At 37.4% G+C, this 23479-nt stretch overlaps 1 long non-coding RNA gene across 1 annotated transcript in view; it reads right to left on the bottom strand.

Annotated features, from left to right (window-relative positions):
• Positions 1 to 599: 599 nt before the first annotated feature.
• LOC116653762 (uncharacterized) overlaps positions 600 to 23479 on the bottom strand; it is a 74519-nt gene continuing 51639 nt past the window's right edge. The window contains exons 2-5 of the long non-coding RNA XR_004308179.2: positions 21728 to 21811; positions 5895 to 6046; positions 4985 to 5039; positions 600 to 731 (exon numbers count right to left, since the gene is read on the bottom strand). This is a non-coding gene — a long non-coding RNA (uncharacterized LOC116653762). The remainder of the gene's footprint in view (positions 732 to 4984; positions 5040 to 5894; positions 6047 to 21727; positions 21812 to 23479) is intronic.

Genomic DNA, 23479 nt, shown 5'->3' with positions numbered 1-23479 from the left:
TGTATGAGGCAGCACTAATCCACTGAGAGGTGGGCAGGCTGGACCACAACTAAGTCTAATGGCAGTTTCTGTGCTATGAGTAATTATGTAATGTGCCCCTCACATGGAGGTTACCTATACTATCCAGAGCTGCTAGCAATGAATTAAGAGTAAGATCCAGGTTTAGCTCTTCTTACAATTGGATCCAAACTTGCATTTCACATCAAAGCATGTAATCCTGTAACAATTCTAGCTTCATGGAACAAGTAAGTATAACCTTACTAGTTAAGAAAGAATAATTAATTAATTTAGTGGACTGATGTTTCACCATCATGGGAAATACTGATCTCATGACTGCATTAGTACCTGTCCCTGATTGTTCTTCAAGGATGCAGTGTAGACTGTGGGTCTTAGAAAAGCAATCTCCAGTCAGAGTACCATCAGTGATTTAACATTTAACAAGAAAATGACATTTGTCAGAACGTTTTGCAGCCAAACTTGCCCTTTCTAGATACAAGAAGTAAATGCTGTGTTAACAGCTCAACATATCTTCAAGTATCTTTAATCCTTTTCCTTGTACTCTGTTCTTCTACTGAGCAGTCAACTAAAATCAGACTCACCTCACAGGCCCAGCACAGCAGCCTGCATTTAGAGGCAGTTGAAAAACCCACATCTTCATGCTGTTGACCTTCTTGTTCTCCAGATTGTTGATTGCAAGTTATCAAGTTTCAGCAGTTCAGACAGATCAACCTCTGGAAAAGAGAAGCAGAAAGAAGGAATTAACTGATGTACAGGATGAGGACACTGCTTCAACTGACTGACAAATGCCACTTGATTTTGTGTCACATGGATTAATAGTAATGAAAAGAACTTCTCTCTCTGAGGCAGCCAGCAGTTTGCAGCACACAGGGGTACTCCCACGGCCTGCAGAGAAGAGGGCTACATGAGACAAGTGTCTCCCTCCACAGCTTAAAATGGACCTGAAGCTCCATGCTTCTCCACATGGGCACAAGCTCAATTTATGCTTTGGTCTAGAGAACAAAAAGCACCAACAGAACCAGAGCCAGGGAGGAAAGGGTAATGGGGCAAGTAAAAAGCCTACCAACCCTGTTCAGGCTGCTCCTGGGGAGAACAACAATGACAGCAGATAGCAGTGCTCAGAAAATGGCTGGGGCTGCGGGGCAGCACTATTCAGCACTTCCAGCACTATTTGGTAGGTGATGGACAATGGAGAAGGAAAGGCAATGGGGGCAGGTGGAGCCCATGGAGGTGGGATGAGGCCATCCTGGATAGACACTGTCCCTACATCCCAGACCTAAATGCTCCAGCTCCTCCAGTGCAGAGCAGAAGGAGCTGCTCTGAAAATTTAGAACAAAGAAGAAAAATAACACGTTTGGCTAAAAAAGGACTTTGCAAAATTTCATAAACACATCATGGGGATTTATTTAAATACTCTTTCAAAACTTGCATAACAAGGAAGTAGATGCAGATAATTTTTATGCATCTATAAACAAGACCCATTTTTCAATCACAGTATTGAAAATATGTTTCCTCCCTTGAGTGACACGTAGCCAAGATTGTCACATGGGGATTTTAAAACAATTCCTTACGCTGGGAATATTTAAGATAACTTTCAGAAGATCTCTGTCAACATTTCACTGTTTTAAGTCTCTTTTCGTAATTATGCTTAATGCAATCTCTGCAAAGCAAATAAAATCACTCATTTCCCAGACATTCACCCACTGCAATGAGCTCAAACAAAAACAATGGTAGAGATAAGCCACTGAGAGTGGACATTCATATCCTCCAGCTGAGCAAACCCCATAAAGTAAGATGGTGTTTTCCACTGGTCCTCTACAGTTCATCATTCAGAGCCATCACGTTTCTCACCTGACAGAAAGAGAAGTCCCACTGGAGGACTTCTAGCAGAGCTCTCCTCCTCTCACTAGCAGCCCTCTGCTATGCACATGAGCCACAGCTTAATGCAGATGCATACATTTCTACCAGCTTTCCCTTAAAGTATCTGCCTTTTACTGGCTCAGCTTTTTTTGATGTTGTTCTACTTTTGAAATGAAACTTGAAATTCCACCTTTCATTCAAATATGGATGGAAATTCCCTAGGAAATTGTTCCACATTCTTTAGGAACATCTGCATTTTCACAAGAGTCAAAGAAACTAAATGTCTATGTTATATGTCTAAGTTATGTGTAATTTAACAAGGGTTAGATTAACAACAGAAATAATTTGGAAAAGTATATGTTTGTTATTTAATTATTCAATTATTTCCTTCTACTATTCTTAATAAATATTTAAATATTGCACACAGCAAGATTAGTGAAACATCAGTATTGCAACATGGCACTGATTCAGGATGCACCATTGGATATTGGACTCATCAGGCCTTTAGGACACAAGCTAGTCAGTGAACATCAAGTATATTTTTGATGAACTATTTGCAAATTAGATGTATTCCAAATGTTTGCTCATTTAATTAGAATATAAAAGATGATTTCTTCGACTGGACCTTGCTTCTGACCCTTCTTTCCTCTGTGTGATTCGTACCGTTCTTGGCTAATGAGATATAGGATATGTACTAAACATTTACACATTAAAGGCATCCTTCATTCAGCATGAAGGTGTTGATACATCAAGGATACCTCAAACATGCTGAGATTCCAGCAACTTGTCAGACAAATTAGCACCTTACCAATCGGGGGTAAAATTGAGTTTCACATTTCTCCCTGGTGGGAGGAAAAAAATCAAAAATCACTGTAGTTTAATACTTTCTTTGTAAATATGAACACAAAAGGCCTTATCACCTCTGTAGTGTAAATTATAGCCCTCACTGACTATCTGGTTTTTAATTCATTGGTTTTAAATGATCCTAGGCAGTTTACAGAAAAGCTACTGTGTCATTCTTCTCTTAGGGCAGACATTTTTCTTCTATTAAGTCTATCTCTTTTACAAATATTTAAACTCCAGATATATATATATCAAAATGGAAGGAAATCAAAGTCTCAAATTTGTACATCCCATTAGCATTAACTAGCACTGGTTTTTAACTCAAACTCTAAGGGGTATGTGGAATTAAAGGACTATATAGCAATGAAACTATGATGGTTTAATTTTTTTCAGCTGACTAGTGCTGCAAATTAGTGTATAAAGAATAAGGTTAGGATTAGTGCATAAAGTTGCAGATTGCTGGCACCCTGTATGAGACATTCAGAGCACCAGAAAGACCTACTGCCAGGTAATCCAGCCTAAAAACGGTATCCTGATAGGCTGAGAGTAAGGGTAAAGTCAGCCATAGGAGCTGTAGACACTACAGCAGGAACTTGTAACCATCCAGTGCCTCTAAATCACCAAGCATTACACAGCATGGACTGAGCAAACCACAACACATGCTGCTACTCAAGATTTGAGAAGAGAAGGTTACTACCACAAACCTCAAAGATGGGAATTATGTATGCATCCAATAGCTGTCTGCAACTTACGCCACTGAAACATTTACCTTATTATGAACTCATCACAAAAACACATTTTCCAAAACTGTGAGGTCAGCAAATGAAATCAACCTGTAACCCGTGCAGGAGGAGGCCTGAGGTTTTTACAGAGATCAGGTGTGTACCCACAAGTCATTCCTTACTTTCCTCTTGCCAACTTCCTCACTCCCACTAGTCTCAAATTCAGACCCTGCTTTGAAATATACGAAAGAAATAAGTAGAGGAGTTGCAACTGCTTGAAACTCTTACAAAAATTTAGTAATAATCTTAATGCCAATGGATTTTGCCATCAGCCTCTCTCCCCTTACCAATAAACCCTAGCATCTAAACAAAGTATACATCCCTCCCTGTCCCACAGGGTGTGTGATGGCAATCCCACATCCTAACTTCCTCTTAACTACTGATGTCCTGTATGCAGTCAGCTTTGTTCAGAGATTTCAAGAACATACACTTCAGTGTATTATATCTATAACAGAATAGCTGTCTAGAAACAGGGTTGCCAGAAGCAGCTCCTTAATTCTAGGGACGCAAATTCCTTTCTGCAGATGTATTTATCAGGATTCTCAATACAACAAATTGAGTAGGGACGTTTGTGCCCAGCAGCCACACAGGGACACAGCTGCTGAAGCACAGACAAGGGACTGAGCACTGACTGCCTGGGCATTACACTGTAAAGCAGATCGTTATACCAAGAACTTCATGTAGAAATCTGGAGAAAACCAGAGATTAATTTTGTTCATACTATATGCTTGCGTGGAACTTCACAGTAAGGCTCCTACTAAGTAACACGCACTACATATATTAAAACACTTGCGCACTTTTTCACCTTCAGGTTACAAATAACCAAAAGAGAAAGATATCACATTTCCAAATGCTTAAGAGAGAAAGAAATATTGGCTCCCATTTATAGAGTGACATGATTTATAAATATGCAGTTAAAAAGAACTGATTTACAGACAAGACTGAATCTATAGCTAAGTATTTTAGCATTTGACTAAAACAATAATGGCCAGCTCTAATTGCATGAGGTCTGTTGCACAGCTACTGGAATCAAATAGTAAAGAGGATCACAGCTCCTTATTAGTTAAGACCACCTAGGGTGATGGAAAGCCTGAATGATCAAAGAAAAGATGCTGCAAATGTTGAGCTTTCCAGCACAATTTAAGATCCAGTATGAACACTTGACACACTAACATAATATACTGAACAGGACAACACATGTGATAATAGACTATACAAGTTTTGCTTGCTTGAAAAAGAAGTGAATTATACTCAGCATTATTTTCTCATTTCCTACGGTATTTCAGAATAGTTCTCTATTATTACCAGAGTGGAATGACTTATTTTCACCTACCTGAATCAAAACTAAACTAGCTTTTGCTCTTAACACCATATAGTGAGAGATCCCATCACTACAATCCAGTGATCACTGGAGAAATGATGTAAAAAAACAGACTTTACTTATTTGCAGAAATACAACATAATCCAGCGTGATTACTTACAGTTTGTAACTTGGTTATCCAGGACCATGGACTTGTTTCTGTCTTGGCCGAATAGCTGAAATGTGAAATGAGAATAATTTAATGTTTGTGCAGTATTCAGATGACTGTAATTACTAAGTGATATTTTCATTTTTTAATTTATAACTGCACTTTCTTTGTTTATTGTTGTTCAGCCTCCTGCCTTCAACAGACCACAGCTTCTGATGCTGTAATTCATCAAATTCTACTCTCTGTTATACAGAAAAACCTTAGGGTTCAAGTGAAAGAGGGTGAAAAGAAATCAGTGTTAAAAAACATGAACATTAATTTTAAATTCTGTTTTTACTAAATATCATATATCATTAACAAGCTATCATTAAATCATAGTGGGAACCTAAGAGAGCTTTCATTTAATGTAACAAAGAGAAGTAAGGAGACAGACAGCACAGTGCTTCCAATAAGAGCTAGTTTTCCTGAGCCAAGAGTATAGCAGTTGACCTTGTTGTTGTAATGAGGGTGTGGGAAGAAGGAAGACTGCATAACTGGCAGAAGAATTACTGATTTCATCCTTGTGTAACTATCCTGCACACACTGAGAATGGCTGCATACTTTCTACATTTATTAGTGTGTGCTTACGGTCCAAATATTTATGCATTACAGACAGAGCTGCCCTCCATTCAAAACAGCTTAGCATTTATCTCTAAAGGCTCTTCAGAACTCTTGAACACCTCTAAAATTCTTCAAAATCAACTCTGAACCAACCCCATATTTAAGGTTCAGATCTCATTAGTTTTGGCTAGGAATTCTCTCTAATTACTAAGAGAGTTTTCTCAAGTTGCACTTTAGAAATTCATCTTTTTTTGTACGTTGTAAAGTATTCATAAAAAGCTAAAAACTGTGGGAAAATTAGCATTGATGGATGTTTTCTTACCCTCCATCAGGAAATGATGTACTTGAAACTCATTACAGATCTTCATAGAAACTCCACTGAATGTGCCTTGGGCTTTGTGCTGATCAGCACGCACCGAGCTTACTGCATAATTCATCTCTCTTGTGTCACATTTAATGTATAACATGCATTTCCTGTTAATTATGAAAATAAAGATGCGTTCTTTCTTTTAGAAACATAATCATTAAATTACTACAGAAATTAAGAAACACAGAGTTGTGTTTTACTCATTTTACATGAAACTTCTAATTCAGTATTATCTCTGGCTCTGAGAACCCATCAGATGCACCTTGCTGCTTCTTCGCACATCAGGCAGAGCCTCTCCACTGCAGCCTCACAGGGACAGGTGAGCTGGATCCCTGTCATCCTTATGGCCATCAGGGCAACCCTACTAAATGGAGCTGCTGGTTGTCACAGGGCCCCCTTAACTTTCTTTCTCACAGGGAGTTATTAATGTTTTTATGTCTCTCAACATGGATGTCAACGAAACACTGGGCAACCTGTAACTCATTTTCCTCATTCAAGGTTGATGATTATTCAGTAATATTCTACTTCACCTATCCATCTTTATAAGTCCATTCAGCCACCCTTAGCAAAAGAATGAAGAAACAAAAATCCTACCTTAGTATTACCCCCACACCAATATTTTTAAGTCTTTTAATTATTAAGTCACATCTTCTGCCACTTCAAAAGTTAGTAAAGTGTTGGAGCAAGGGAAGGAAAGCAATACTATGAACCTGAAAATTTGCTTCTTTGGTGTAATGATGGAAGGAGGCTCACCTGTACTCTCCAGTACATTCGGTTCCCATATTTCACCAATGCACTCATTATTCTCCTTTGGAGAAAGAATCCTACGCTGGGATTACTTGCTCTGTGGCTGGTGAGGGAACTGGTTTGATATTATTTTCATAGTTTACACTAGCATCAGGTCAATTGGGGGTTCTAGAGGCTTCTACTAACTAACAAGGCAAGGTTGAGTCAGATGCAACAGAATCAATAGATGCAGTATACATATTCTAATTGTAATATTGTACTGGCTCTCTTGGAATACACTCAAGTATCACAACATGCAGTTACCTATATCATCTTCATTTTCTCATCATAGGTATGAGTATCACTTATGGAAATGCAAACACATGTAGACTGAAGATCACCTCAGGTGCTGTGTCTCTCTATGTCTTGTTTAATGGGGGCCTAAGAAATGAATTAGTTCCCACTGCTGAGGTTGCCCCATGCCTCTCTTTGCTTGAAGGATAGCTAAGAATGCTACTTCACCATGTTTAAAAGGTGAAGATGTAACCCTCAGTTGAATAACGTAAGCAAACACAACAAATTATTAAAAGAAAAAAAATCATGAAATATTCTTTCATGAAATGCAAGGATTTAGAGTCATCTGACAAGAAATTCTTTTCCCATCACATTAGCACTTCACCTCAGGGCAAATTCATGGTGTTCCTTCAACACTGTCCAAAATTTCTGTGCATTTCATGGGACTGAAAACAGACAAACTCAGGGGATCTATCCAGACCCCAAACAGAACCATGCAAAAATGCTCCCTAAGAATCCTTGCATTCTTTTGGCTCCAGTTTAAACTTGCTATTAATAACAACTACTGAAATGAACAAAAAAACAGAAACTGATTCTGAATCTATACAAGATTTACTTTCAGTCTTTTAATGGAAACAAACGTCCATACGAAAAATGGTGCTGGGTCTGAACGCACGGGTAGATAGTCTAGAGCTGAGTCCAGAGCTGACCAGCAGTCGATCACCGTGAAAAGATCTATGGAAAGGCCCATTCTTTGATCAAATGAACTAAGAATCAAGACTATCCCAACTACCAAAGACAGCGGACAATCATATGCTTCACTCAACCACAGAACACTACTAAGACTCTTCATGCAAGTTTTCTGCTCAATTTATTTTACAGGTCTTTCTAAAGGAAGCATTTCCTCTGCCTCCATCATGAAAAAAAAACTGCCAAATTTTCTTGACTCATCACAGGGCACTTCTCCTTAATACGCATATTGGCTTTCATAGATTTGAAAACAGTTGGGCTTTCAGCACAAGAGCTTTGCAGAGCATGAAATAAGGCAGACCTTCCCACAGATCCCTAGCACCTCACCTTGAGTTCAGAGACTCCTCAAACACAAATCCCAGTAGTTAATTTACTTGCTTTGCTTCCACATTAGGGTTACAATGCTTACCTGCTTCTCTTTTGAAAAGAAGAAAATTACTTGAAGGAAGACCAAAAAAGGCAGCACTGTTAGATATGGGAGTCATTGCCTTGGCAAATGGTCTGTCTGTCAGAAAAGCATTAAGCAAGTCTTCCCGAGGCATTTACTCAAGAGATATGTACCACCAAAGTGTGATTTAGAAAAGCTGGATTAGAGGAATCCCAGCTTCAGTATCATAATAAAAAGCCAGAATCTGATGCCTCTTGTGCCATATTTGTTCTTCCTCTTGGAACAGCACGTCACTGTGCATCATGGAAATGAAACAGCAGATGTTTCCAAAGATAGAGCCAGACTCACTGTGCTTGACAGCTGTCTTCCTGGACTGCAGGCAGACACTGTAATTGTAGGCAGAAAGCCACTTCTAAAATACCTTGCAAAATCTGGGAAGAGATCTACAATTGTAAATAATGAGGATATTCAAAATATTTGCAGTTGATATTTGAAAAGCAAACATTGCGGGAGGTAATATCATTCCTCCAGCAAGTCCGTTCAGCTACATTGCTGTAAAGAGTCCAGCTGAATGTCTGCAGAAGAATTTGACACTAACTTCTATGGTAGCCATTCAGCGGGTGTGAGCTGATGAAAGATACGGAGCTCTCGGAGTAAGAATCCTGTTGAAAACCTGAGGCAGCTTTAAAAGCAAAATCAGGTAATGGTTTCCAAAAAGGAACAAAATATAATGTGAACCTGATACTCCTTTCAATTTATAGCTGATCTTTAATCCATGAACCCACCCACAAAACAACTCCTAGCTGTTTTTCATTGCATATCTTGATGGAACAGAGAAAGCATTTGGCAATATGATGCGCTTTCGCTATGTTAGAAATAGCTGAGCAATTTGGAAATGGTGGACAGAATGTAAACGCTTGCTGCTTAGGAATATCTGTCTTCAGCATATCCTGTGTATCAAATTATTGTTTATTCAGTTAAGAGGTTTTCAGATTAAAGATGGACAGAGAATTAGTTATTTAAATTAAGACTGATGGTGCAATCACAGGGAGAAGTAATACTGGAATTACAAAGGGACTGAGCCTCACAGTTTGCACTGAAATAAAATTCAGGATTCTCGGGACTTTCACAATATATGCCTTTTGGGCTCCCCAAGTTACTTTTTTCACTAGCTCTGAAGTTAAACAAAAATCTCATTATTCCAATTCAAGGAAGGTAGCATCGTGAATTTTCAGCAGGACAACAGCCACCATGGGATATCGTTTACTGAACGTCAGAACATAATGCAAAACAGTCGCTAATTGGGAATAAACTGCAGAGAGGTCTTGTGTAAAGGGTGAAAAGACAAGGCAAACCCAGGGTAACTGTAACTGCTAAATGTCGATTTCTTATTGCTATCGTGTCATTTCTCAGAGTATGCTGCGAAATAAAAAAATTTTTGGACTCTCAGGATGACAAAGTTTCACTTAAACACGAAGAAAGCACACACTGTTGTGAAGGACCATAATCTCTTGTCATTTACAAATACCCTTGCTCAAGTAACCCCCTTTTACTAACATTACATCTATTTCCTCTTTTTTTTGTAACAATATTTGTTAGATTTTAACTGCAATGTTGGAAACAGGCAAGCTTTTTGTTCTTGGTTTGTTTTCATCATCCCACAATGAAGATTTAGCTTTTATTTAAACGAGATGACCCAGTATATTCAGTTCAGCTGCTAGATTGACTGTCACTGAGTTGTCAAATGCCAGTTATGAATAGTACACAGAAGGAGAACAAGTTGACCTCGAACTCACTAAATGTTTTACGAATTGTACCCATTTCCAGAAAAATATGAATATGTTTTCCAGATTTGCTCTTTTTGCTTTCCTTAAGGCTGTTCTCAGTAACAAATGCCTTTCATCTTACTGAGAGGTTTGTTACACAGAAGGTTTGGGAAGAGTAGAACAACATTTTAATGATGAATTTAATGCCTGTGGATTGTAAAGGATTGATTATATTGTAGGCTGAACTCCTGGACCTCACCAAAGTCTATGGAGAATATTGTAGCAATAATGCTAGCATTACTTCCTAACACTTGTCAAATTCAGTTTTTATTATTTTCCATTATTGGAATGATTTGGTCTTGGTAACTATTCTATCTTCTTAATTAACATTTTTATTCTTAAGAAAAAATGGAGTAGATAATGCTATTTAAGTAGAATAAATGAAAGCAAACATCAGAACATAACCTTAGCGCCTCCAGCTGGTGCTGGGAACAAGGAATTCTCATGCATATGCCAGAAAAGACTGCAGGAAAACTGGGTACTATAGGATCCAGGTCACAGGATTCAATTTGTAACCAACAGTAGCACTCTAAATAGAATTAATTCAAGACACTTGCATTCAGCACTAGATTTTGATCAAACACTTCAAAAGTAAAAAATAGCAGCTAATTTACTCTGCCATGAAATATATTGGTTCCTTTTCAAATACACTGGTTTCTTTTCAGAAGGTACTTTCAGCTCTTTCAGAATTTGTGGACAAAGTGGTTTCCAGCTAATATATATTTTTAAATGCTTTTTAGAAAGCCTCTTGCATAAGGGTTCATAGCAACAGTTTCTGCTACTGCTTTAAGAGCACAATAAGGTTTAATAAGGATATACTTGAGTTCATAGATTGCTTGTTTTCTGCTTTACTTTATTCACCATAATCCTTACCTCCTCTTAGTAAACAAAAAATAAACCAAGACAAAAAAAAAAAAAAAAAAAAAAAAAAGAAAGGCAGTGGCCACTATTGATCTCCATCCCAAAGCAGGTCCCCCTTGATCTGGATTGAACCTGTCTCTGTCAGTAACAGTTTTTCGAGGAGACCATGCTATTTAAAATGTTTCACAGGGCATCTAGTTATTTGTTCATTTGTTAGGAATGGTGGAAGAGACTATAATAGACAAGCAGCCTCAGCTGGCTGCTGGACGTAAGACTAGACCCAGTCATGTCACAAAGACAGAGTATACTTTCTGTGCACTGTGGAAAATAGTTCTCTGATACATCTTGACCCAAGACTTATTAAAAAAACTATTACTGATATTAATTGAAATTCAAAATGGCCTTTGCAATTTTACCGCAAACATTTTTTTTCTCTAATGCTGGTTTTATGTTATGAACAAGAGGCGAGTGGTACAGGATGCAGAACAGTAAATACATGTCAGTTCTCAATTCTACAGTACAAGATCAGCCTTACAGCTGAACGTAAAAGGAAATACGTTTTCCAGCAGAGCACAACTCCTATCATCTGTACCATATATTCAGGTACATTTGGGAAAAGGACAGAGTCTCTCATTATAATCTTTTTTATCTAATGAAAACTATCTTTGTAGTTTTTAAAGCACTTCATCTAAAGGATAACTTTGATGTACACAAATAGTAGAAAAGAATGCGAGGTGCCAAGTGCAGTCCTGACTGTCCTGTGTCACTTGTAGTATCAAGGATCACTAATGTCACTTAGAGAGGCATTCAGAGTGCCCATCCCACATAAGACATGGTGACAAGAAACCCTAGACTTGTTCCTTTTCTTCTGACACACTTACAAGACAAACACATGCACCATTAAAAATAACATAGCTCTGCTCTGATATGTTTCCCTCCCATGTGTCCAACTTAAAAATATGCCTCAGTTCACAGTGTTATGCTTATTAAGATATAATATTACTGCTCTGCAATGAGCCACTTCAGAGGACACAGCAGGGAAGTTGGATCCCATTGTGCTGAAGAGGGCAACCCCTTCAAATCCAGTACTGGGGAAAGCATTCTCCTCTTGCAACACTCTCTTGTCTTGGAGCTTATTCTTTTTTTTTTTTTTCTTTTTTTTTTTTTTTTTTTTTTTTTTTCTTTTTTTTCCCTCTCTTTTTCTCATTTTATGATTTTCTTGAGTCATGCTGGTTCCACCTCTGAAAAGCTGTACTGACATAATTGACAATCCCAGCAGTTTCTAGGGGCGCTAGAAAGCCGTGTATTACATTCTCTTTTCTCTGCACAGGTCACTGAGCATCCAGCCTGATTTCAGCACACATTGTTGAGGAAAGCTTTTAATGCTAATCTGTTATCTTTATTTAAAACAGTCTGCTGATGGGGCGAGAACCACCATGCTGCCTTAACTTCAGTTATTATTTTGAGCTTGCTTTATTCCCACAGTAAAATCTGACCACAGGTTGCAAATGCGCTGTTACTTATACATTAACAAACAATAGGGCCAACCTAGATCGTAACTGTAAGTGGAGGATGAGGGTATGGGAATGATGTAGGGTTTTGTTTTCTTCTTTTTTGGTTCATCTATATAAAGGAACTCACGTGTGTCACTGATCTTTTTTTTTTTTTTTTTTTTTTTGCATTGAAAATGATACATCAAAATGCCATTATAAATAATACAGAGTGCCACTGAACATGTGGGGCCATAACCAAAGCCTGCAGTTGAAACAATAAAAAGATTGACATGATTAGAAATACGATTCCAGAAGACGTATATTGGAAAACTATTCTGTTTGCATCTTAGTAACAGCAACATTTTACTTGGGTTTGTCGCCTGGCTTTTTTTCAATGGATAGGGCACAGTACACCCTGGGTTGGCAGTGAAGGGCTGGCAGTTCTCCCCAGCAGGTTAGCTAGTCAGTTTCCTCATGCTAAAATTACCAGTCAAAAGCCTGACCCCTGGGGTTGCATTGCAGCCGTGGTGTTGCCCCTGAATGTTTCAAATATTTAGCTCTTATGTAAATGTGAGCTCATCTTAATTGTTTTCCTTCAAAATGCCAGCAGAAAAGCAATTAAGTAAACGCAGTTTTAAACTATCACATGTTTCTGTGGCACTTTTTAAAGCTTTATGCTTCTGTAAATTAAAGGGTAAACACAAACTTTCTGCTCTAATAAAATTTATCACAGATTAAGAACACTGTTTGACTTTTTATAAACAAAACATTGCTTTTCTTACTTCCAACCTAACTTACTGTTCTCACTAAGGGCCTTCATTCTGCAATGATCATTTATTATGGAAGAACTTCCATTATGAAATAGAGCAGCTAAGACTTGGCCTGAGCACTTTTTCACTGCTTACCGCATCCTGCTTCCCATCTCAAAAGAGCAATGCCTTCACACTCGGTCTCTGTGTGAGCCACATTTTGAAACAACCATGTTTTCTAAGAATGTCTCCTCACTTCATAACAATTTGTAACATCATGCAGATCCCATACATGCAGCCCAGCATCAACATATTAATGTTTCTTTACAAATTTCTGTCTGCATCAAGTCCCTTTACCTTGGACATGCACAGAAAATCTTTTGGGTCTGCCCCAGTGAGGATTCACGCAAGGCATGTTTTATGTGAATTCATGAGAAGGTTCACTATGTAGGGCCGGACAGCCCAAGGTCTCATGCATATTAAATATAGTTTTATTCTCACAAACAAGTAAACATCAGCTCAGGCAAAACCAGGAATGGTTCAACTTTGCAAAGTCAATATTCATTCTGGAGACTATACCACAATAAGAAAGCAAAAAGGTATGTACTCCTCCAGTACAACAGGGTTGTCTCTTAAGAGCCACAACCAAAAGAGATCCCTCCTCTGCACCCAACTTCAAACTACAGAGTACCCAGCAGATCCACAAAGGGACATGCCAGCATGTCACCACGTCTACAAAATACTGTGTTAGCATATGCAAGTCCAGCTGAGAAACTATTCCAAAATACTAAGCTTGTAAGGCAAAAGGGAAAGTTTATAGATGAGTTTTAAGAACAGAAATTAAAAAGAGCCAATGCCCTTTTGAAATAAGAATGAACAAGAAAAGAGAAGAGGCTCTTCTTGAAATAAGAAGAGTCCAATAATGCAATTTCAGATTATTCTCACTTGCAGAATATGATGGTTAAATAAGACTCTTTAAGCAAGGAGTACTTAGGCCTCTCTCTTAGCCACATCCAAATGAAACGTATTATGAGGATGGAAAAGCCATTTTTACAGGATATTTGTACACCCAGCCAAACATTTTCTCTGGAAAGTCTGCATTTTCCACAAAAGAGCCTAAACATTTTATTGTCTTTAGATGACCCCAAACAGTCAGCAGATTTGATCAAGAAGTAACTTTTCCAAAACTCTCTAAACACCAGCATTTTTTGCCCTAACCTTTATTTCCTTTTTGTCCATAAATACAGATGACTGGTCCAAGCTAGATTTGATTACTCAAGATGCCAGGATTTACGTTTTCTCAAAAACAAACACCTAGTATTGTGTTTAAATATGGCTAACATGTTTTACACAAATCATACCAGATTGTACCAGATACCCATCATCTGGACGTATGAAGACCTGACAGCCTGGAACCTCTCTACTCACTTTTAGGCGAACCATTCTGACTTTTAACTGTTCTTAATTAACCCGTGTCTAGAAAAGCAAAAAAAATATAAAATACATGGAGTTTGAGCAAAGTCCAGAGAACTGGAGGGATAATGGAAGGCAAAGGATATGGAAGAACGTCATTTTCACTGGTAGAAGTCCTGATAAGGTGGATGCATGTTTACATTCCTCAGACATGCCCTCTAACAGTCTACAGTAAATACAAGCACTGATATGACAGGCACCTATTCAGCTTTCTAGTTATGTTAGTACAAATACCTACAATTTGTTTTTTAGCAATTTCCAGCAGTAGAAATAAATATGATAAGAAAGGGAAAAGGTGAATTTTTATAAGGTAGTTCCCTCAGGAAGCAGGGAAGTAGAATTAAGCAGAAATATTTGTGATTCTAAAGGCAAACCAACTGTCATTTTGAAAGAAATCTATAAAAGCAAGCCATTAATAGAGATGGAAGTGATTTTTTTTCTCCAGACCAATTAAAACTTTGGGTTTTGGGTTGGTTGGTTTGTTTGTTTGCTTAGCAGACAGAAAGTAAAAAAAAAATAAAAAACAAAAAACGCCATCATATCAAAGATTCTGTTTTCATATAGTAGAAATGAATGCATGAGGCAGCTTCTAGGTCAGACCCAGGAATGGAGTAAGAGCATTTTCTAGTCAAAAAGGAGGAGAAATGAAACGAGGATCTTGGTGTTCCCTTTTCCTTCTTGTATTGATGGTTCCTTGGCACACTGATATACGTGCGCCCAAGCTGCCTACCCTAGTTGGCCCACAATGGCTGCCTTGACACAAAGATTCACTTGGCAGATGTTTACTTGCATCACCCTCAGGACCCCAGTGAGTTACCTTGACTGAAAGTCAAGCCAAAAAGATTCAGTGTTTGCCCCCTTCAGGTCCTGTTCTGTCTCCTCAGCAGCAAACTACTCCGCTCAGATCAAAAATCAATTTAGTTGCAAGGTCATATGGAAATACCTCACAGCACAAAAAACCTCAAGTCTTTGTGGAGGTCTTTGGATTAAGCAGGTAATTGACCACCTAAAAGCTCTGGCCATACTTAACATGCAAAGAACTTCATGTCCATCTCTTGTACAGACAGTGCATGCAATCAATCAAACTCACAACAGAGTCTCTACTGGCAATGAAGCTGGTTTTTTTTTCTCACTGTATTTGCTGCAGTTCACTAGTAAATTACAACAATTTGTAGCAGAAAACCACTGAGTAACAGCCTTCCCTTATGTATGGACAAAAGGGTTCATCTGACGTTAGAAGGGGAAAAAAACCACAAGAGTTCTGTTTTAAGAGGTGTTCACCATTTGTATTGCTTGTATTGGTTGGAAGGCTGGTCTGCATGGGAATGGGATTCTTCCTGCCCCCCACATCCCTATTGGTGAGTTACTTTATCTCTTTATTTTCTAAATAATTTATGAATAACTGTGAGGACTTACAGTACTGCTCAATTATGATAACTTTGTGTAATGATTGTAATGATCATTACATAATCACATTATGCAACACAGCCTCAAATTTAACTGTATTCTAATTGGAGTCCTCATAGCCTTAAAAACATAAAGCAGAGGAGTTTGTTTCACTTGCAAACGTGGGCTACAGACATAATAAGTGGCCCTGTGATGAGCAATCATCAGGGGGAAGGCCTAGCAGATGGGAGACATGAAACAAATGTTTTTTGTTTCTTTAATCAATACAAAGTGAGCTGGCAATCCTGCATGAAAAACTTTACACAGAACTTTTTCACAGAGATTAGAGACTTTTCCTTGGGACATACCACCTGGGAATTTGTGATCATATGTCCTACCACAGTTGTATAACTTTAACATCCCACAGAGCTGACACTTCGACACTAACAACTGTGCAGGGAGTAAAACAGATTTACAAGTGGTAGTGACCTTTTCATCAAGGGAAGTGAAGTAGACTTGAATCCACCATACCCCCGACTCACGGTCCTGACAACATCATTCAACATACAGTAGGAAAAGCACTTCAGCAAAAGTTTATGAAAGTGACATTGACACAGCACAGTACAATAAATTGATCCCAACAACACGCCGTGAGTTTTAAGTAGCATCTCTTTTCTTTTAAGTGCGATTAGACATGTTTGCTGCTTAAATGCTTTAGTATCATTTGTTACTCAGAGAGGACAAAATGTTGTGGCATCAGCACCTTTTTAGTTATGGTAATTATTTTCTTAAAGTAAAAAAAATAAATAAATAGCTACCATCTATAACTGAATGTTCCTATCATCATTTCTTTCTTATCTTAGAGCCCCATACTTCTGTGCTGCATGCACAGGCCTTATTCTCTATCTTGGATCTTGTTACCCTAGCAACTAATAGCCAAGCGGGCTTCAAAAAAAAAAAAAAGAAAAAAAAAAAAGAGGTGGCCTCTCTGATTTTTAAAGGAAATTGACTACTTTAAACCCAGTGAACGCCTGTTTTAATTGCACTGTTCATGGCTATGAATCTCTCTCAGCATTTTTCCAGAGAAAACAGCAGTTTAATTCAGTTCTGAGCTTTGCTGCGTAAGGCAGAAAAGCAAAACTTATCCTGCTGGAAACTTCCAAGCATAGATGATTTATTTTAGGTGTCTAAAAGTCAAAAATTAGGTCTGCATTTGCTTATTCAAACTCTTTATTACATAAAGGCTATTTATTTTAAGCTTCTTTAAGAATAGGAACAGTTTACTTAGAAGTATTACACAACTACAACTTATAAGGGTACTCTATCTCTTGAAAAAAGAAAATTATTGGATAAATTTATGGTAAAGCAAATTTTCCCTATCGATCAAGCCCTAGAGAGGCATTAGCAACATTTAAAGGAACAAACTGTAGAAGATGGCATAACTGACACGTATAAAAACTCTACAAGAGGCCTGAGAAGTGCTAGTAGGAAATGGAACACTTTAACATTACATCCTGGTCATACCAAGGTCCATTGGCCCTGTACTCATTCCAGATAATTAATTTACAACACATTAAACCTCTGTGTGAAGAAGGAAGTTATGCATCAGTTGTGTAGGAATATAAAGTGTTATTGATTTAAGATTTGTACTGTATCCTGCAGTGACAGAAAGAAACAATCTAGTTGTGTTTTAAAGACAAAAAAACCTTTTCTGAAGGACACATTTGCTAAATAAGTGCACTTTACACTACATTTAACTGAAGTATTGTTGACATCCTAAAATAAACATTGTTGAGAAAGAAGCCCTCAGCATAATTAGGAGACTGTGGCATGACTGGATAGTATTGGCATTCACTCTTAAGAATCAAATGCTTGGAGGTGATAATGCTCTCTTTTACAGTAACAGTTTAAAATAGAAAAAACAAATTGACAAATATTATTTAATGAATAAAATATGAGTGATCCAATACCATTAATACGCTACAATAACTAAAAAGAGTCAAGCCATTTTCCTCATGGAGGCATTGTGTGTATAACATGGGAGGGAAGGAAATAGCTGCAGACTGGAAAAGTGTTAAGACATGAACATCATGGCCAGTTCCATTTATAGAGACATAACTCAAAGTCCAAATTTAAAGGTTGGTTAGCACTTCTCACTGCTCTTCAGCTTCCCAGGACCAAGGCACAATAAGAAAGTCTGCCCTGCATTACTCACAACTTTCAGAAATAATCTACTTTCAAGATCTTTTAAGACGCGCAGTGATTAGAAAGAGATTCCAAAGAGATTCCAATCTACCTACGTGCAATACACTCCCAATTGCAAGAATATTCCATTTCAAGCAATCAGTAATGACAGAGAAAACAAAGGTATCCATAACTTGGGCTGAACTACACTTATCTTGCTATAAGGATAGAAGTGTTAACATTCTGATAGAAAGGTAGATCATGTTTGGGATTCAGTACAAAATACCCAGAAAAAGGCTGTGAAAGATCTAAAATGAAGCCTAGAATTTTGCAAAGGGAAATTACTCTAGCTGAATTGAAACCAATAGAAGAGCACTGCAAAGTAAACATTACAATATAGTCGAAGTATTGCAAGACTCATGGCAAAGTGTAAAAAAACTTGGCTATAAAAACAGGTGAGTACACAAATCCTACAAATGAACTCAGGCACAGAGACAGGTAACATGAACCAAGAAGATCCCTGGCATGTGGAAGATTTAAGAAATGCCATTTACAATTTACTGCAAGAGATTGTGCACACATGCAAGTGTACACAGTATGAGCAAAGTAGATGACAATACAAGATCCTTTTGTAGAAGTCTAGCAAAAAGCCTCAGAATGTAAAGAAGTAAAAGCCATAAGAAGACAGAAGAATGGCAGCAACAGCGTTACCAGTGCTGCAAGTGCACACATTAAGAGGGAAGCAAATCAGGAAAGAAGTAATTAATTTTAAGACTTATTTTTTTCTTCCAGTTCTAAACTTGACTATTTATGAACATCTCCAATAAATGTGTGGTGGTTTCTCTCAATACTACAGTCAAAACTGAAGTCAAGTGCATTATTCATCATGGATACTAATAAAAAATTTAATGTCAGTGCTCTCCAAGAGTGAAGGGAGCCTTTGGCCTCAGTCTACATCTGTGAAAAGTTATGTATCTTATTTATGGAAAGCTTATGTTAACTTAATCTAGCTATAAACTACTTACTGTCATTCCCAATAGCAATCTGATAAGCATCTTTATCTTACTGCCTCCTGAAACTGCATAGATTATTTCTTAACTAACAATGGTTAATTTACGAAGCAAATATAAATCTAAGTAAAACTAGCTACCTGCACATGCATATACTGGAGCCCCTGATACAAGCACAGTTTACAGATTAGATGACACATTTCAATATGACGCCTACCCATCTAGTCTGTGAGCAACTATTTTTGCTCACAGACTAGGACTACAAATAACAGAGGAATATCAGGGTATTAGCCTAGGTTGGTGCACTCTTTATTTTCCTGTGAAAACCTTGTATAAAGATCCTCCAGTTAGGCTGAAGGGCACTTGAAAGTCCATGTTCATAAGGGACAATGACCACAGATTCACAAAACATTGTTATCTGTGACTAGCAATAAGCTGCAGCTTTCGCTTGGCCTGACAGAGCCTTTCCACAAGGAACCATACCTTTCTCTAATCTTAAACTCACACTGTCCAATTGCTGTGACGGAGACAAAACAATCTAAAACCAGTGTTGGCACTTCCCTAGTGGGAGAAATGATCTGTACCACATGCAGCTGTACACACAGCAATAAGAAGGAAAGCCTCAGTCAGTCACCAGAACAGAAAGAGGAACTCCTGTGAAAGATCCCCGCATTTTCTTAAAAATCTAATTTTCAGTTAAACTAGTGCAGGCCCAAAGGGGAAAAAAAGAGGCCATTTTACAGTAACTAGTGGTCCCAGAGCCACGACTCTAATTCAGCAACACAGGAAACTTACAGAAGACTTGCCAGTCCACCATCGTGATTTCTCAAGTAGATGAAGCCACTGTGTTTTCAGCTCTGCATACACTGAGACATCCACATGTGTTTTCTTCTTTAGCAACCAAATCATTATTCATCTTGAGAGGAGATGATTCATTATTTAAGGGATTTTGATTTCAGTTACATATTTTTGCTTAAATCACATATTTTTCATTTTAAAATTTAAAATGTTTGGCATGAGAACTTGAAAAAATAGCAGGCAACAATAATCATTATGTAAAAGAACTCAAGTAAAATTTAATGTCCCTCGCATCCCTCTTCAAAATTGTAATGAAATGAGCACTTTTTTCTTCTCATTCTTTAATAAAAATACTTTATATCTTCTGAGGTCTCATCAATCCATATAAATACACTAAAATATAGAGAGTACACCACAATATATGCTTCATTAAGAATCTGAAATGATGCTTCAGTATTTCCTGGAACTAACCATAGTATTGAATTTTGGGAAAACACACATGCACTACTCTTTGTTCTTCTCATTCTACAGTGAAAAAAGTGTGAAAAATGAAAAGAGCGCTATAAATTCAGGTTATAGGTTCAAAAGGACAAAGGACAATAGGAAATGCAAAACAGTGATTTCCTATGAGGCTGCATTGCTTTCGTCTCTGCTGATATCGCCAGAAGAAGAGCATAGGCTGCCTTACATCTCACCTATCTGACAACACTGCTTCCCTCATCCCTATCAGAGCTGCCTGTCACTTAATAGCTTGTTCAATTATGAGAAAGTGTTAATAAGTAACCTGGGCGTGTTCACCCTTCACTAAACTATAATCAACTCTTGATTCTAGGTTTTATGATTGTTCTTCTCACATGACGTGTCAAACAAAGATTTCACATTTTGTACACCTTTATAGGTCATTACACTACTATGCTAATCCTGTTACCACATTTAAAGAACTGCTTTTCTTTCCCTTAACTTGTAATTCAAGATATGGTCTCACAACATATTTTGTTATTTAAAGTACTTTTTGCCAACAATGTGGTACTGTCAGCCTAATATGAATTTGGAGATCTCCTTGGCAAACAAAATAGTGTGTCAAAGAAGGTATTGATCTACAATACCTGCTGTTAAGGAACATGTTAGCTCCCTCATGCTCGCACACCTTCACTTACTTTACGCAATGATAACCACTGCACAACTCACAACACAAGCTTCCACCACACCAAGCTGACTCAGCAGCTGGACGACTGCATGTGCCCTATAAGAAAAAAGTCCAATAATGAAACCTGGCCCAGGGAAAGAGAGTGAGGGACCCAAGAGATTAGTCAGGTAAGAGAGTGCAACTATGGAAAAATATGTATGTGAGGCTTAATTTCAGTTAAATATAGCATTTTATTTCTACTTATTCCCTAAAGGTCTTTTTTTCCTACATTTTACTGAGACAAAAAATAACTACATTACAATGTTAGCATTTTTCTGGGATTAAACTACAGTTTTACTATTCTTTATTGAGTGTTTCTTGTCACACTCACTATCGTGGATTACAAGCATGTGAGTGATCAGACTGTACATTACTGGTGTTGTTGCATCAGTCCTATAGATATGTATTTATATGTAAATTGTGCATCGTTGAATGAATACCTGTTCTATGAATGAGTGTATCAAAAAGTATATCCTTGGATAGGACTATTTTTATATTCCTGGAAATAAGCATCTTGCTATACTTTCAAAAAACGCTTTTCTAAGAGTTTTGTGTATAGCAACTGCAGCAAACTTTCAAACTGAACTCTATCAAGAATGTAAAGTCAAGGTAGATCACAGGCAGTGTTTTCTTTTTTTTTGTTAAACTATTCACCCATACTTACCATGTCCCTCTCTAGAATCCATGGATCATTATTCTTTGTAGCTCTTTTTTCTTCGGTGTAAGACTGTGGGATGAAGTCCACATTCTGAAATTACATACAAATATGTTATAAAAAATGGAGTGTTTGAAATCAATTCTAATGTTAAATGCAGAGGACATTCTGGGCTCATTAAGTAAAAATATCTCATTTAATGAGCAGGAAAGCACTGAAGCACACTGAACCCTGACACAAAGCAAATTATTTAAGTGATAAATTATATTTTATGGGGAATGTAAAAGTTAATAATACTCAGGGGTAAGGTAATAAATGCAGAGGTGTAACTAACTTCATTGACTGCTTTACTTACAAACATGCCATATGTACCTGGCTACTTGAAATAGCAATAAAAAGAATTGGCAAACTCATGGAACCAAAGATTCACGTAGAGACCTTTGTAGCATTCTTTTCCAGTAGTCAATCTGTGTTTTATTCTTTTCAAACTCATTATTCTCCTCCCTCTCTCACTTTAGAATATATACCTCCGGTCTTTGCTTTTCACTTTCTGTCAAATATTTGATCTTGCATTCATTAAAACTGAAACCTTCTTATCTACCAGAGAGGCTAATAAAATGAGTGCTCATTTACCTGAAATGATGCCCTAGAAGTGACCTGAAACTTTACTTGAAGAGAACCAATCCATGCTGAAAAAAACAGCGGATCAACTATTAATCCTCTGCCTTTCCAGCACATACAAGTTCAATGGATGAATCTTCAAGAGTTATTGTTCAGTGAGATCAGTGCAGCAGCTAAACTCACTGAGGATACACACACACACATCTGCACAGTGGAATAAGAGTCTCTAGTATGAACATAATTATCAGAGTGAAAACTCTTTTACTATATTTTTAACCGTGCAAAGGTATGTATCAAGTAGAAATCAACTGAGGAAGAATATCAAAATTATTTTTATTGCTATTTACTTAATCTTAGAAATGGAATTTGCATTACTATCTTTATATACTTTCTAACTTCATTTATGTATTTGCATGTCCAGGCCAACAGCTAGTGTTTTAATCTCATTGATACATCTGGGAAGTGAATACGAAGCCAGTACACTGAATTGGTACAGTTTGCATATGTATAGGATAATCATTCACACAGCATGAGTATCATGTTTGCCAAACCTTCAGACTTATTATACAGAAGAAATCATATCAATCATGAAAATATTTTCACATACTGTATCCAAGATTATCTATGTATGTGCAATGATTCTCTAAGAACAAGAGTTTGTGTTCAAGCCAACAAAGCTGACTTGATTTAAGCCTTCTATTTACTTTTCATCCTTAAATGGTCACATGATAGTAGTGATAGTAGTTCAGCAAGCAACTGAAGCAGCTCAATACAACACTTTGAATGTGTCAAGGCAAACTACATACAAGCAAAAAAAGTGCTTCCAACAAGACCCAGTATAAAACAAACCAGTAGGAAAAAGTATCATCCCAAAAGATCAAAATCTCTAATTCAAGCTCCTCAATATGCTTTGAAAAGCAACAAAGTTCATACATGTTTCCTAGAAGATTTCCAAGACATGCTTCTGACATGTTATATAACTAGAAATACAGACATAAAACATTTATGTGGAGCTACTTGTAAATTGGCTGTTCTGTATGATGTTTGACAAGAAAAAGAGGTAAAAGACGGATCCAGACAGATTATATACTTTCAAATAGGCACCTGAGCAACTTGTTTTCTCCTAAAAACTCAGATAAA

The sequence above is a fragment of the Coturnix japonica genome, chromosome 11, assembly GCF_054131305.1.
Source record: "Coturnix japonica strain WE chromosome 11, WE-NBRP24, whole genome shotgun sequence".
NCBI lineage: Eukaryota > Metazoa > Chordata > Aves > Galliformes > Phasianidae > Coturnix > Coturnix japonica.
This window is presented reverse-complemented; position numbering and strand designations above follow the sequence as displayed.